The sequence below is a fragment of the Harmonia axyridis genome, chromosome X (assembly GCF_914767665.1).
Source record: "Harmonia axyridis chromosome X, icHarAxyr1.1, whole genome shotgun sequence".
Classification (NCBI taxonomy): domain Eukaryota; kingdom Metazoa; phylum Arthropoda; class Insecta; order Coleoptera; family Coccinellidae; genus Harmonia; species Harmonia axyridis.
Genome location: NC_059508.1, coordinates 27,106,868 through 27,123,281, shown reverse-complemented (window position 1 = coordinate 27,123,281; position 16,414 = coordinate 27,106,868).

The window sequence follows — 16,414 nt, the reverse complement described above, 5'->3', positions numbered from 1 at the left end:
GACACGTGTGTCAAGCTTTCGTCCCTGTGCAATACGATGAAAAGTGTTAGAATGAGAAACATTGAAGGAAATAACAAACAAATGAAATCAACAACAGAAGTCAGTCGTGCATTTGTCGTTACAGCAGCAATTGACCTTACCACGTTAAGGATTATAGCTACCTGCGTGTCATCCGAGTCCAAGAAAATCAATAATGTGGAATGGCTTACTTGGATAATTGATCATCATACAGAAAGAAGGGAATAAGAACAGTCCCTTATACCAATGTGGTTTCCTTAGACACGTGTGTCAAGCTTTCGTCCCTGTGCAATACGATGAGAAGTGTTAGAATGAGAAACATTGAAGGAAATAACAAACAAATCAAATCAACAACAGAAGTCAGTCGTGCATTTGTGATTACAGCAGCAATTGACCTTACCACGTGGGAGATTATAGATACCTGCGTGACATCCGAGTCCACGAAAATCAACAATGTGGAATGACTTACTTGGATAATTGATCATTATACAGAAAGAATGAAGTAAGAACAGTCCCTTATACCAAAGTGGTTTCCTTAGACACGTGTGTCAAGCTTTCGTCCCTGTGCAATACGATGAGAAGTGTTAGAATGAGGAACATTGAAGGAAATAACAAACAAATGAAATCAACAACAGAAGTCAGCCGTCCAATTGTGGTTACAGCAGCAATTGACCTTACCACGTGGGAGATTATAGCTACCCGCGTGTCATCCGAGTCCAAGAAAATCAACAATGTGGAATGGCTTACTTGGATAATTGTTCATTAAACAAAAAGAAAGGAAATAAGAACATTCCCTCATACCAAAGTGGTTTCCTTAGGCACGTGTGTCAAGCTTTCGTCCCTGTGCAATACGATGAAAAGTGTTAGAATGAGAATCATAGAATGAAATAACAAACAAATGAAATCAACAACCGAAGTCAGTAGTGCATTTGTGGTTACAGCAGCAATTGACCTTACCACGTGGGATATTATAGCTAACTGCGTGACATCCGAGTCCAAGAAAATCAACAATGTGGAATGGCTTACTTGGATAATTGTTCATTAAACAAAAAGAAGGGAATAAGAACAGTCTCTTATACCAAAGTGGTTTCCTTAGACACGCGTGTCAAGCTTTCGTCCTTGTGCAATACGATGAAAAGTGTTAGAATGAGAAACATAGAAGGAAATAACAAACAAATGAAATCAACAACAGAAGTCAGTCGTGCATTTGTGGTTACAGCGGCCATTGACCTTACCACGTGGGAGATTATAGCTACCTGCGAGACATCCGAGTCCAAGAAAATCAACAATGTGGAATGGCCTACTCGGATAATTGTTGATTAAACAAAAAAAAAGGAAATAAGAACAGTCCTTTATACCAAAGTGGTTTCCTTAGACACGTGTGTCAAGCTTTCATCCCTCAGCAATACGACAGAAAGTGTTAGAGTAAGAAACATTGAAGGAAATAACAAACGAATGAAATCAACAACAGAAGTCAACCGTCCAGTTTTGGTTACAGCAGCATTGACCTTACCACGTGGGAGGAAATCAAAAATGTGGAATGGCTTAATACGATGCAATACGATGAGAAATGTTAGAATGAGAAACATTAAAGGAAATAACAAACAAATGAAATCAACAACAGAAGTCAGTCGTGCATTTGTGGTTACAGCAGCAATTGACCTTACCACGTAAAAGATAATAGCTACCTGCGTGTCATCCGAGTCCAAGAAAATCAACAATGTGGAATGGCTTACTTGGATAATTGATCATTATACAGAAAGAAGGGAATAAGAACAGTCCCTTATACCAAAGTGGTTTCCTTAGACACGCGTGTCAAGCTTTCGTCCCTGTGCAATACGATGAAAAGTGTTAGAATGAGAATCATTGAAGAAAATAACAAACGAATGAAATCAACAACAGAAGTCAGTCGTGCATTTGTGATTACAGCAGCAATTGACCTTACCACGTGGGAGATTATAGCTACCTGCGTGACATCCGAGTCCAAGAAAATCAACAATGTGGAATGGCTTACTTGGATAATTGATCATTATACAAAAAGAAGGGAATAAGAACAGTCCCTTATACCAAAGTGGTTTCCTTAGACACGTGTGTCAAGCTTTCGTCCCTGTGCAATACGATGAGAAATGTTAGAATGAGAAACATTAAAGGAAATAACAAACAAATGAAATCAACAACAGAAGTCAGTCGTGCATTTGTGGTTACAGCAGCAATTGACCTTACCACGTAAAAGATAATAGCTACCTGCGTGTCATCCGAGTCCAAGAAAATCAACAATGTGGAATGACTTACTTGGATAATTGATCATTATACAGAAAGAAGGGAATAAGAACAGTCCCTTATACCAAAGTGGTTTCCTTAGACACGCGTGTCAAGCTTTCGTCCCTGTGCAATACGATGAAAAGTGTTAGAATGAGAATCATTGAAGAAAATAACAAACGAATGAAATCAACAACAGAAGTCAGTCGTGCATTTGTGGTTACAGCAGCAATTGACCTCACCACGTGGGAGATTATAGCTACCTGCGTGACATCCGAGTCCAAGAAAATCAACAATGTGGAATGGCTTACTTGGATAATTGTTCATTAAACAAAAAGAAGGGAATAAGAACAGTCCCTTATACCAAAGTGGTTTCCTTAGACACGCGTGTCAAGCTTTCGTCCCTGTGCAATACGATGAAAAGTGTTAGAATGAGAAACATTGAAGGAAATAACAAACAAATGAAATCAACATTAGAAGTCAGTCGTGCATTTGTGGTTACAGCAGCAATTGACCTTACCACGTGGGAGATTATAGCTACCTGCGTGACATCCGAGTCCAAGAAAATCAACAATGTGGAATGGCCTACTTGGATAATTGTTGATTAAACAAAAAAAAAATAAGAACAGTCCCTTATACCAAAGTGGTTTCCTTAGACACGTGTGTCAAGCTTTCGTCCCTGTGCAATACGATGAAAAGTGTTAGAATGAGAAACATAGAAGGAAATAACAAACAAATGAAATCAACAACAGAAGTCAGTCGTGCATTTGTGGTTACAGCAGCAATTGACCTTACCACGTGGGAGCTTATAGCTACCTGCGTGACATCCGAGTCCAAGAAAATCAACAATGTGGAATGGCTTACTTGGATAATTGTTGATTGAACAAAAAGAAGCGAATAAGAACAGTCCCTCATACCAAAGTGGTTTTCTTAGACACGTGTGTCAAGCTTTCGTCCCTGTGCAATACGATGAAAAGTGTTAGAATGAGAAACATTGAAGGAAATAACAAACAAATGAAATCAACAACAGAAGTCAGTCGTGCATTTGTGGTTTCAGCAGCAATTGACATTACCACGTGGGAGATTCTAGCTACCTGCGTGACATCCGAGTCCAAGAAAATCAACAATGTGGAATGGCTTATTCGGATAATTGTTCATTAAACAAAAAGAAGGGAATAAGAACAGTCCCTTATACCAAAGTGGTTTCCTTAGACACGCGTGTCAAGCTTTCGTCCCTGTGCAATACGATGAAAAAAGTGTTAGAATGAGAAACATTGAAGAAAATAACAAACGAATAAAATCAACAACAGAAGTCAGTCGTGCATTTGTGGTTACAGCAGCAATTGACCTTACCACGTGGGAGATTATAGCTACCTGCGTGACATCCGAGTCCAAGAAAATCAACAATGTGGAATGACTTACTTGGATAATTGATCATTATACAGAAAGAATGAAGTAAGAACAGTCCCTTATACGAATGTGGTTTCCATAGACACGTGTGTCAAGCTTTCGTCCCTGTGCAATACGATGAAAACTGTACGAATGAGAAACATAGGAGGAAAAAACAAACAAATGAAATCAACAACAGAAGTCAGTCGTGCATTTGTGGTTACAGCAGCAATTGACATTACCACGTGGGAGATTCTAGCTACCTGCGTGACATCCGAGTCCAAGAAAATCAACAATGTGGAATGGCTTATTCGGATAATTGTTCATTAAACAAAAAGAAGGGAATAAGAACAGTCCCTTATACCAAAGTGGTTTCCTTAGACACGCGTGTCAAGCTTTCGTCCCTGTGCAATACGATGAAAAAAGTGTTAGAATGAGAAACATTGAAGAAAATAACAAACGAATAAAATCAACAACAGAAGTCAGTCGTGCATTTGTGGTTACAGCAGCAATTGACCTTACCACGTGGGAGATGATAGCTACCTGCGTGACATCCGAGTCCAAGAAAATCAACAATGTGGAATGGCCCACTTGGATAATTGTTGATCAAACAAAAAAAAGGGAATAAGAACAGTCCCTTATACCAAAGTGGTTTCCTAAGACACGCATGTCAAGCTTTCGTCCCTGTGCAATACGATGAAAAGTGTTAGAATGAGAATCATTGAAGAAAATAACAAACGAATGAAATCAACAACAGATGTCAGTCGTGCATTTGTGATTACAGCAGCAATTGACCTTACCACGTGGGAGATTATAGCTACCTGCGTGACATCCGAGTCCAAGAAAATCAACAATGTGGAATGGCTTACTTGGATAATTGATCATTATACAAAAAGAAGGGAATAAGAACAGTCCCTTATACCAAAGTGGTTTCCTTAGACACGTGTGTCAAGCTTTCGTCCCTGTGCAATACGATGAGAAATGTTAGAATGAGAAACATTAAAGGAAATAACAAACAAATGAAATCAACAACAGAAGTCAGTCGTGCATTTGTGGTTACAGCAGCAATTGACCTTACCACGTAAAAGATAATAGCTACCTGCGTGTCATCCGAGTCCAAGAAAATCAACAATGTGGAATGACTTACTTGGATAATTGATCATTATACAGAAAGAAGGGAATAAGAACAGTCCCTTATACCAAAGTGGTTTCCTTAGACACGCGTGTCAAGCTTTCGTCCCTGTGCAATACGATGAAAAGTGTTAGAATGAGAATCATTGAAGAAAATAACAAACGAATGAAATCAACAACAGAAGTCAGTCGTGCATTTGTGGTTACAGCAGCAATTGACCTCACCACGTGGGAGATTATAGCTACCTGCGTGACATCCGAGTCCAAGAAAATCAACAATGTGGAATGGCTTACTTGGATAATTGTTCATTAAACAAAAAGAAGGGAATAAGAACAGTCCCTTATACCAAAGTGGTTTCCTTAGACACGCATGTCAAGCTTTCGTCCCTGTGCAATACGATGAAAAGTGTTAGAATGAGAAACATTGAAGGAAATAACAAACAAATGAAATCAACATTAGAAGTCAGTCGTGCATTTGTGGTTACAGCAGCAATTGACCTTACCACGTGGGAGATTATAGCTACCTGCGTGACATCCGAGTCCAAGAAAATCAACAATGTGGAATGGCCTACTTGGATAATTGTTGATTAAACAAAAAAAAAATAAGAACAGTCCCTTATACCAAAGTGGTTTCCTTAGACACGTGTGTCAAGCTTTCGTCCCTGTGCAATACGATGAAAAGTGTTAGAATGAGAAACATAGAAGGAAATAACAAACAAATGAAATCAACAACAGAAGTCAGTCGTGCATTTGTGGTTACAGCAGCAATTGACCTTACCACGTGGGAGCTTATAGCTACCTGCGTGATATCCGAGTCCAAGAAAATCAACAATGTGGAATGGCTTACTTGGATAATTAATTGTTGATTGAACAAAAAGAAGCGAATAAGAACAGTCCCTCATACCAAAGTGGTTTTCTTAGACACGTGTGTCAAGCTTTCGTCCCTGTGCAATACGATGAAAAGTGTTAGAATGAGAAACATTGAAGGAAATAACAAACAAATGAAATCAACAACAGAAGTCAGTCGTGCATTTGTGGTTTCAGCAGCAATTGACCTTACCACGTGGGAGATTATAGCTACCTGCGTGACATCCGAGTCCAAGAAAATCAACAATGTGGAATGACTTACTTGGATAATTGATCATTATACAGAAAGAATGAAGTAAGAACAGTCCCTTATACGAATGTGGTTTCCATAGACACGTGTGTCAAGCTTTCGTTCCTGTGCAATACGATGAAAACTGTAAGAATGAGAAACATAGGAGGAAAAAACAAACAAATGAAATCAACAACAGAAGTCACTCGTGCATTTGTGGTTACAGCAGCAATTGACATTACCACGTGGGAGATTCTAGCTACCTGCATGACATCCGAGTCCAAGAAAATCAACAATGTGGAATGGCTTATTCGGATAATTGTTCATTAAACAAAAAGAAGGGAATAAGAACAGTCCCTTATACCAAAGTGGTTTCCTTAGACACGCGTGTCAAGCTTTCGTCCCTGTGCAATACGATGAAAAAAGTGTTAGAATGAGAAACATTGAAGAAAATAACAAACGAATAAAATCAACAACAGAAGTCAGTCGTGCATTTGTGGTTACAGCAGCAATTGACCTTACCACGTGGGAGATGATAGCTACCTGCGTGACATCCGAGTCCAAGAAAATCAACAATGTGGAATGGCCCACTTGGATAATTGTTGATCAAACAAAAAAAAGGGAATAAGAACAGTCCCTTATACCAAAGTGGTTTCCTAAGACACGCATGTCAAGCTTTCGTCCCTGTGCAATACGATGAAAAGTGTTAGAATGAGAAACATTGAAGAAAATAACAAACGAATGAAATCAACATTAGAAGTCAGTCGTGCATTTGTGGTTACAGCAGCAATTGACCTTACCACGTGGGAGATTATAGCTACCTGCGTGACATCCGAGTCCAAGAAAATCAACAATGTGGAATGGCCTACTTGGATAATTGATCATTATACAGAAAGAAGGGAATAAGAACAGTCCCTTATACCAATGTGGTTTCCATAGACACGTGTGTCAAGCTTTCGTCCCTGTGCAATACGATGAGAAGTGTTAGAATGGGAAACATTGAAGGAAATAACAAACAAATCAAATCAACAACAGAAGTCAGTCGTGCATTTGTGATTACAGCAGCAATTGACCTTACCACGTGGGAGATTATAGCTACCTGCGTGACATCCGAGTCCAAGAAAATCAACAATGTGGAATGGCTTAATTGGATAATTGATCATTATACAGAAAGAATGGAGTAAGAACAGTCCCTTATACCAATGTGGTTTCCGTAGACACGTGTGTCAAGCTTTCGTCCCTGTGCATTACGATGAAAAGTGTTAGAATGAGAAACATTGAAGAAAATAACAAACGAATGAAATCAACAACAGAAGTCAGTCGTGCATTTGTGGTTACAGCAGCAATTGACCTTACCACGTGGGAGATAATAGCTACCTGCGTGACATCCGAGTCCAAGAAAATCAACAATGTGGAATGGCTTACTTGGATAATTGATCATTATACAGAAAGAAGGGAATAAGAACAGTCCCTTATACCAAAGTGGTTTCCTTAGACACGCGTGTCAAGCTTTCGTCCCTGTGCAATACGATGAAAAGTGTTAGAATGAGAATCATTGAAGAAAATAACAAACGAATGAAATCAACAACAGAAGTCAGTCGTGCATTTGTGATTACAGCAGCAATTGACCTTACCACGTGGGAGATTATAGCTACCTGCGTGACATCCGAGTCCAAGAAAATCAACAATGTGGAATGGCTTACTTGGATAATTGATCATTATACAAAAAGAAAGGAATAAGAACAGTCCCTTATACCAAAGTGGTTTCCTTAGACACGTGTGTCAAGCTTTCGTCCCTGTGCAATACGATGAGAAATGTTAGAATGAGAAACATTAAAGGAAATAACAAACAAATGAAATCAACAACAGAAGTCAGTCGTGCATTTGTGGTTACAGCAGCAATTGACCTTACCACGTAAAAGATAATAGCTACCTGCGTGTCATCCGAGTCCAAGAAAATCAACAATGTGGAATGACTTACTTGGATAATTGATCATTATACAGAAAGAAGGGAATAAGAACAGTCCCTTATACCAAAGTGGTTTCCTTAGACACGCGTGTCAAGCTTTCGTCCCTGTGCAATACGATGAAAAGTGTTAGAATGAGAATCATTGAAGAAAATAACAAACGAATGAAATCAACAACAGAAGTCAGTCGTGCATTTGTGGTTACAGCAGCAATTGACCTCACCACGTGGGAGATTATAGCTACTTGCGTGACATCCGAGTCCAAGAAAATCAACAATGTGGAATGGCTTACTTGGATAATTGTTCATTAAACAAAAAGAAGGGAATAAGAACAGTCCCTTATACCAAAGTGGTTTCCTTAGACACGCGTGTCAAGCTTTCGTCCCTGTGCAATACGATGAAAAGTGTTAGAATGAGAAACATTGAAGGAAATAACAAACAAATGAAATCAACATTAGAAGTCAGTCGTGCATTTGTGGTTACAGGAGCAATTGACCTTACCACGTGGGAGATTATAGCTACCTGCGTGACATCCGAGCCCAAGAAAATCAACAATGTGGAATGGCCTACTTGGATAATTGTTGATTAAACAAAAAAAAAATAAGAACAGTCCCTTATACCAAAGTGGTTTCCTTAGACACGTGTGTCAAGCTTTCGTCCCTGTGCAATACGATGAAAAGTGTTAGAATGAGAAACATAGAAGGAAATAACAAACAAATGAAATCAACAACAGAAGTCAGTCGTGCATTTGTGGTTACAGCAGCAATTGACCTTACCACGTGGGAGCTTATAGCTACCTGCGTGACATCCGAGTCCAAGAAAATCAACAATGTGGAATGGCTTACTTGGATAATTGTTGATTGAACAAAAAGAAGCGAATAAGAACAGTCCCTCATACCAAAGTGGTTTTCTTAGACACGTGTGTCAAGCTTTCGTCCCTGTGCAATACGATGAAAAGTGTTAGAATGAGAAACATTGAAGGAAATAACAAACAAATGAAATCAACAACAGAAGTCAGTCGTGCATTTGTGGTTTCAGCAGCAATTGACCTTACCACGTGGGAGATTATAGCTACCTGCGTGACATCCGAGTCCAAGAAAATCAACAATGTGGAATGACTTACTTGGATAATTGATGATTATACAGAAAGAATGAAGTAAGAACAGTCCCTTATACGAATGTGGTTTCCATAGACACGTGTGTCAAGCTTTCGTCCCTGTGCAATACGATGAAAACTGTAAGAATGAGAAACATAGCAGGAAAAAACAAACAAATGAAATCAACAACAGAAGTCAGTCGTGCATTTGTGGTTACAGCAGCAATTGACATTACCACGTGGGAGATTCTAGCTACCTGCGTGACATCCGAGTCCAAGAAAATCAACAATGTGGAATGGCTTATTCGGATAATTGTTCATTAAACAAAAAGAAGGGAATAAGAACAGTCCCTTATACCAAAGTGGTTTCCTTAGACACGCGTGTCAAGCTTTCGTCCCTGTGCAATACGATGAAAAAAGTGTTAGAATGAGAAACATTGAAGAAAATAACAAACGAATAAAATCAGCAACAGAAGTCAGTCGTGCATTTGTGGTTACAGCAGCAATTGACCTTACCACGTGGGAGATGATAGCTACCTGCGTGACATCCGAGTCCAAGAAAATCAACAATGTGGAATGGCCCACTTGGATAATTGTTGATCAAACAAAAAAAAGGGAATAAAAACAGTCCCTTATACCAAAGTGGTTTCCTAAGACACGCATGTCAAGCTTTCGTCCCTGTGCAATACGATGAAAAGTGTTAGAATGAGAAACATTGAAGAAAATAACAAACGAATGAAATCAACATTAGAAGTCAGTCGTGCATTTGTGGTTACAGCAGCAATTGACCTTACCACGTGGGAGATTATAGCTACCTGCGTGACATCCGAGTCCAAGAAAATCAACAATGTGGAATGGCCTACTTGGATAATTGTTGATTAAACAAAAAAAAGTGGTTTCCTTAGACACGCGTGTCAAGCTTTCGTCCCTGTGCAATACGATGAAAAGTGTTAGAATGAGAAACATAGAAGGAAATAACAAACAAATGAAATCAACAACAGAAGTCAGTCGTGCATTTGTGGTTACAGCAGCAATTGACCTTACCACGTGGGAGATTATAGCTACCTGCGTGTCATCCGAGTCCAAGAAAATCAACAATGTGGAATGGCTTACTTGGATAATTGATCATTATACAGAAAGAAGGGAATAAGAACAGTCTCTTATACCAAAGTGGTTTCCTTAGACACGTGTGTCAAGCTTTCGTCCCTGTGCAATACGATGAGAAATGTTAGAATGAGAAACATTAAAGGAAATAACAAACAAATGAAATCAACAACAGAAGTCAGTCGTGCATTTGTGGTTACAGCAGCAATTGACCTTACCACGTAAAAGATAATAGCTACCTGCGTGTCATCCGAGTCCAAGAAAATCAACAATGTGGAATGGCTTACTTGGATAATTGATCATTATACAGAAAGAAGGGAATAAGAACAGTCCCTTATACCAATGTGGTTTCCATAGACACGTGTGTCAAGCTTTCGTCCCTGTGCAATACGATGAGAAGTGTTAGAATGGGAAACATTGAAGGAAATAACAAACAAATCAAATCAACAACAGAAGTCAGTCGTGCATTTGTGATTACAGCAGCAATTGACCTTACCACGTGGGAGATTATAGCTACCTGCGTGACATCCGAGTCCAAGAAAATCAACAATGTGGAATGGCTTAATTGGATAATTGATCATTATACAGAAAGAATGGAGTAAGAACAGTCCCTTATACCAATGTGGTTTCCGTAGACACGTGTGTCAAGCTTTCGTCCCTGTGCATTACGATGAAAAGTGTTAGAATGAGAAACATTGAAGAAAATAACAAACGAATGAAATCAACAACAGAAGTCAGTCGTGCATTTGTGGTTACAGCAGCAATTGACCTTACTGCGTGACATCCTAGTCCAAGAAAATCAACAATGTGGAATGGCTTACTTGGATAATTGTTCATCAAAAAGAAAAAAGGGAAGAAGAGCAGTCCCTCATACCAAAGTGGTTTCCTTCGACACGTGTGTCAAGCTTTCGTCACTGTGCAATACGATGAAAAGTGTTAGAATGAGAAACATTGAAGAAAATAACAAACGAATGAAATCAACAACAGAAGTCAGTCGTGCATTCGTGGTTACAGCAGCAATTGACCTTACCACGTGGGAGATTACAGCTACCTGCGTGACATCCGAGCCCAAGAAAATCAACAATGTGGAACGGCTTACTTGGATAATTGTTCATTAAACAAAAAGAAGGGAATAAGAACAGTCCCTTATACCAAAGTGGTTTCCTTAGACACGCGTGTCAAGCTTTCGTCCCTGTGCAATACGATGAAAAGTGCTGGAATGAGAATCATTGAAGAAAATAACAAACGAATGAAATCAACAACAGAAGTCAGTCGTGCATTTGTGGTTACAGCAGCAATTGACCTCACCACGTGGGAGATTATAGCTACCTGCGTGACATCCGAGTCCAAGAAAATCAACTGTGGAATTGCTTACTTGGATAATTCTTCAATAAACAAAAAGAAGGGAATAAGAACAGTCCCTTATACCAAAGTGGTTTCCTTAGACACGCGTGTCAAGCTTTCGTCCCTGTGCAATACGATGAAAAGTGTTAGAATGAGAAACATTAAAGGAAATAACAAACAAATGAAATCAACAACAGAAGTCAGTCGTGCATTTGTGGTTACAGCAGCAATTGACCTTACCACGTGGAAGATTATAGCTACCGGCGTGACATCCGAGTCCAAGAAAATCATCAATGTGGAATTGCTTACTTGGATAATTGTTCATTAAACAAAGAGAAGGGAATAAGAACAGTCCCTTATACCAAAGTGGTTTCCTTAGACACGCGTTTCAAGCTTTCGTCCCTGTGCAATACGATGAAAAGTGTTAGAATGAGAATCATTGAAGAAAATAACAAACGAATGAAATCAACAATAGAAGTCAGTCGTGCATTTGTGGTTACAGCAGCAATTGACCTCACCACGTGGGAGATTATAGCTACCTGCGTGACATCCGAGTCCAAGAAAATCAACAATGTGGAATGGCTTACTTGGATAATTGTTCATTAAACAAAAAGAAGGGAATAAGAACAGACCCTTATACCAAAGTGGTTTCCTTAGACACGCGTGTCAAGCTTTCGTCCCTGTGCAATACGATGAAAAGTGTTAGAATGAGAAACATTGAAGAAAATAACAAACGAATGAAATCAACAACAGAAGTCAGTCGTGCATTTGTGGTTACAGCAGCAATTGACCTTACCACGTGGGAGATTACAGCTACCTGCGTGACATCCGAGCCCAAGAAAATGAACAATGTGGAACGGCTTACTTGGATAATTGTTCATTAAACAAAAAGAAGGGAATAAGAACAGTCCCTTATACCAAAGTGGTTTCCTTAGACACGTGTGTCAAGCTTTCGTCCCTGTGCAATACGATGAGAAATGTTAGAATGAGAAACATTAAAGGAAATAACAAACAAATGAAATCAACAACAGAAGTCAGTCGTGCATTTGTGGTTACAGCAGCAATTGACCTTACCACGTAAAAGATAATAGCTACCTGCGTGTCATCCGAGTCCAAGAAAATCAACAATGTGGAATGGCTTACTTGGATAATTGATCATTATACAGAAAGAAGGGAATAAGAACAGTCCCTTATACCAATGTGGTTTCCATAGACACGTGTGTCAAGCTTTCGTCCCTGTGCAATACGATGAGAAGTGTTAGAATGAGAAACATTGAAGGAAATAACAAACAAATCAAATCAACAACAGAAGTCAGTCGTGCATTTGTGATTACAGCAGCAATTGTCCTTACCACGTGGGAGATTATAGCTACCTGCGTGACATCCGAGGCCAAGAAAATCAACAATGTGGAATGGCTTACTTGGATAATTGATCATTATACAGAAAGAATGAAGTAAGAACAGTCCCTTATACCAATGTGGTTTCCATAGACACGTGTGTCAAGCTTTCGTCCCTGTGCATTACGATGAAAAGTGTTAGAATGAGAAACATTGAAGAAAATAACAAACGAATGAAATCAACAACAGAAGTCAGTCGTGCATTTGTGGTTACAGCAGCAATTGACCTCACCACGTGGGAGATTATAGCTACCTGCGTGACATCCGAGTCCAAGAAAATCAACAATGTGGAATGGCTTACTTGGATAATTGATCATTATACAGAAAGAATGAAGTAAGAACATTCCCTTATACCAATGTGGTTTCCTTAGACACGCGTGTCAAGCTTTCGTCCCTGTGCAATACGATGAAAAGTGTTAGAATGAGAATCATTGAAGAAAATAACAAACGAATGAAATCAACAACAGAAGTCAGTCGTGCATTCGTGGTTACAGCAGCAATTGACCTTACCACGTGGGAGATTACAGCTACCTGCGTGACATCCGAGCCCAAGAAAATCAACAATGTGGAACGGCTTACTTGGATAATTGTTCATTAAACAAAAAGAAGGGAATAAGAACAGTCCCTTATACCAAAGTGGTTTCCTTAGACACGCGTGTCAAGCTTTCGTCCCTGTGCAATACGATGAAAAGTGTTAGAATGAGAATCATTGAAGAAAATAACAAACGAATGAAATCAACAACAGAAGTCAGTCGTGCATTTGTGGTTACAGCAGCAATTGACCTCACCACGTGGGAGATTATAGCTACCTGCGTGACATCCGAGTCCAAGAAAATCATCAATGTGGAATGGCTCACTTGGATAATTGTTCATTAAACAAAAAGAAGGGAATAAGAACAGTCCCTTATACCAAAGCGGTTTCCTTAGACACGCGTGTCAAGCTTTCGTCCCTGTGCAATACGATGAAAAGTGTTAGAATGAGAATCATTGAAGAAAATAACAAACGAATGAAATCAACAACAGAAGTCAGTCGTGCATTCGTGGTTACAGCAGCAATTGACCTTACCACGTGGGAGATAACAGCTACCTGCGTGACATCCGAGCCCAAGATAATCAACAATGTGGAACGGCTTACTTGGATAATTGTTCATACTTACATATTTTCACTCATTGTTATTGATTTCAGTGCATCATTGTGAGTGAAGTTCTCTGATAGCCGTTTGAGGAGATTACAAAGTGGTGGGCAAGCAAGTAAGGCTTGTAATATTGAGTTTATATAACAAAAGTTACTTTTGTTTCGTAAACACCTGGATTTAAAACTGGTTTGCGTCCCAGCAATTTAATAGTTCTTGAGAAATTCTGAAAATTTAAAAATATTACTAACCATGATAGAAACTTGAATTTTCACTGATATCTGTAGGTGAAAACCAAAGCATTCCACTTTTCATCGAGTAAAATGGGTTCAACTAAGTAAAATAATTATCTACTGTAGATGTAAGCAAATTGTTAGTTGAAAGTAAGATGAATATATAAAAAAAGATATGGTTTTGAACTGACCTCCTAACATATGAGTGGCTGAATCTATTTTTTTGACTACTTTTGTATGTTTTAAAGGTGTTACATGTGAATCATTAATTTTATTGTCTATTTTCTCATTCGATATTGTTTTAACATCTTTATCAAATAGACTAGCCCATGATTTTTTTCATACATTTACTGTGGGCTCCTCAATTTTAGATTCATTTTTATTCGAGATGCTACTTTCAATTTTTTCAATTGTCCTATTGGAAATTGTATCATTTTTGATTATCTCTGTATTATCTCTTGCAATAATTTCAACTGTTTTTACAGCTGAACTAGGGGGAGTTGAAGGTTTCGAATGTTTTCCTGTCATCTCATTCTGGATAAAAGGTTTTGTAATTGATAATCCATTGTAATTGATTACAGATTTTCTACACTCATTTTCTGAAAAAGTTGATATTAGTTGATTCATTATTATATTACATATTTATATTGACCATGAATAATTCTTTCAAGATCTCTATACTTACTTGCAGAAATTTTTTGTTCAACTCTACAGGGTAATTTGTATTCACTAGAATTGGTAAATAATATATTATCTTCTTCTTCTAACTGAGTTAACTCCACGAAATGTAGATTCTGAAAAAAAAAAATAACAATATAATAGTGGAAATCATTTTGGAAATTATAATATTTCTGTATATAGTATATCCAAAGTCCCTTGAAATAGTCTATAAAAACGCTTGGCCAGAGATAATTGCAAAACAGTCATAAACCAGTAAGGCGAAATTTATATCCCTCAGTGGAAGCAAAAGGCTGAATGATAATGATGTACAGAGTGATTCACCGCGATGGCTTATTGTTTATGGAAAACTAATAATAATTTTGTGCTGAAAATTTAATCAATTTCAGATTACTACCTTCTCATCTCAAACGGCACACCCAGTATATTAGTGCATTATCAGAATGCTTGGTTGATGATAATTTCAGCAATATGGCAATACTTGAGTATAAGCTGAACAGTTCATAAGTTGAAGAGATTCCTATAGATATCTAATGAAAAGTTTTTCGGAAAAATCTTTATTTTTTTATTCATTCAGTCAAATTTACGTAGATATAAAAAGAGAGGGGTCTCAAGCAAACTCTATACTTGAAGAGTTTTCGAGGAAAAACTTCAACTAAGAAAAACTGCAATTTCTCATTGAATGGAGTAGTCTATGACTTCCAGAAAACATGAAAAGAAACTAAAAAGTCGAAATTTCTTGAATTGTAATAAATTTTTCGTTAAGAAAGTTGAAAATTCATAAACCAATAAAAAAAAACAACTACATAAAATATAACTGGTATTTGGAAATATTCGAATAAATGAAAATATCCCTAAGCTAGTATTAAAAAAATTACCTCCATATTCAAGCAATTAACTATTTAAACATGAAACTTTCCACTAGAAATATCACTTCAACAACTGTTTATAAAGTAACTCTTTGAAGAATGTTCGCTAAACTGAGGTTACTTACAATTTGTCAACCCGGCATGGTTGACGAACATAGAATATTTTTCTTCTTCTTAACTATGTACAGATCGAGCCATATACCTTATATTAGGGGCAAGTTGCACCATTTGCCTGAACATTGGTTAAAATTTAAACATTGATTAATTTCTGATTTCTTTCGAGAAATCATAGAGTAATCAACGTTTAAATTTTTAATTAATGTTTAGGCAAATGGTGCAACTGGCCCTTTGTCTATTGGGTAAAATATAGAAGTGCGCGTGCGCCGCATATTTTTTTGTTCATTAAGACAATTTTACGTAGATATAAAAAGAGAGGGGTCTCAAGCAAATTCTATACTTAAGGAGATTTCGAGGAAAAACTTCAACTAAGGAAAACTGCAATTTCTCATTGAATGGAGTAGTCTATGACTTCCAGAAAACATGAAAACAAACTAAAAAGTCGAAATTTCATGAATTGTAATAAATTTTTTGTTATGATGGTTGAAAATCCATAAACCAATAAAAAAAACTAACTACATGAAATATAACTGATATTTGAAAATATTCGAATAAATTAAAACAACCCTAAGCTAGTATTAA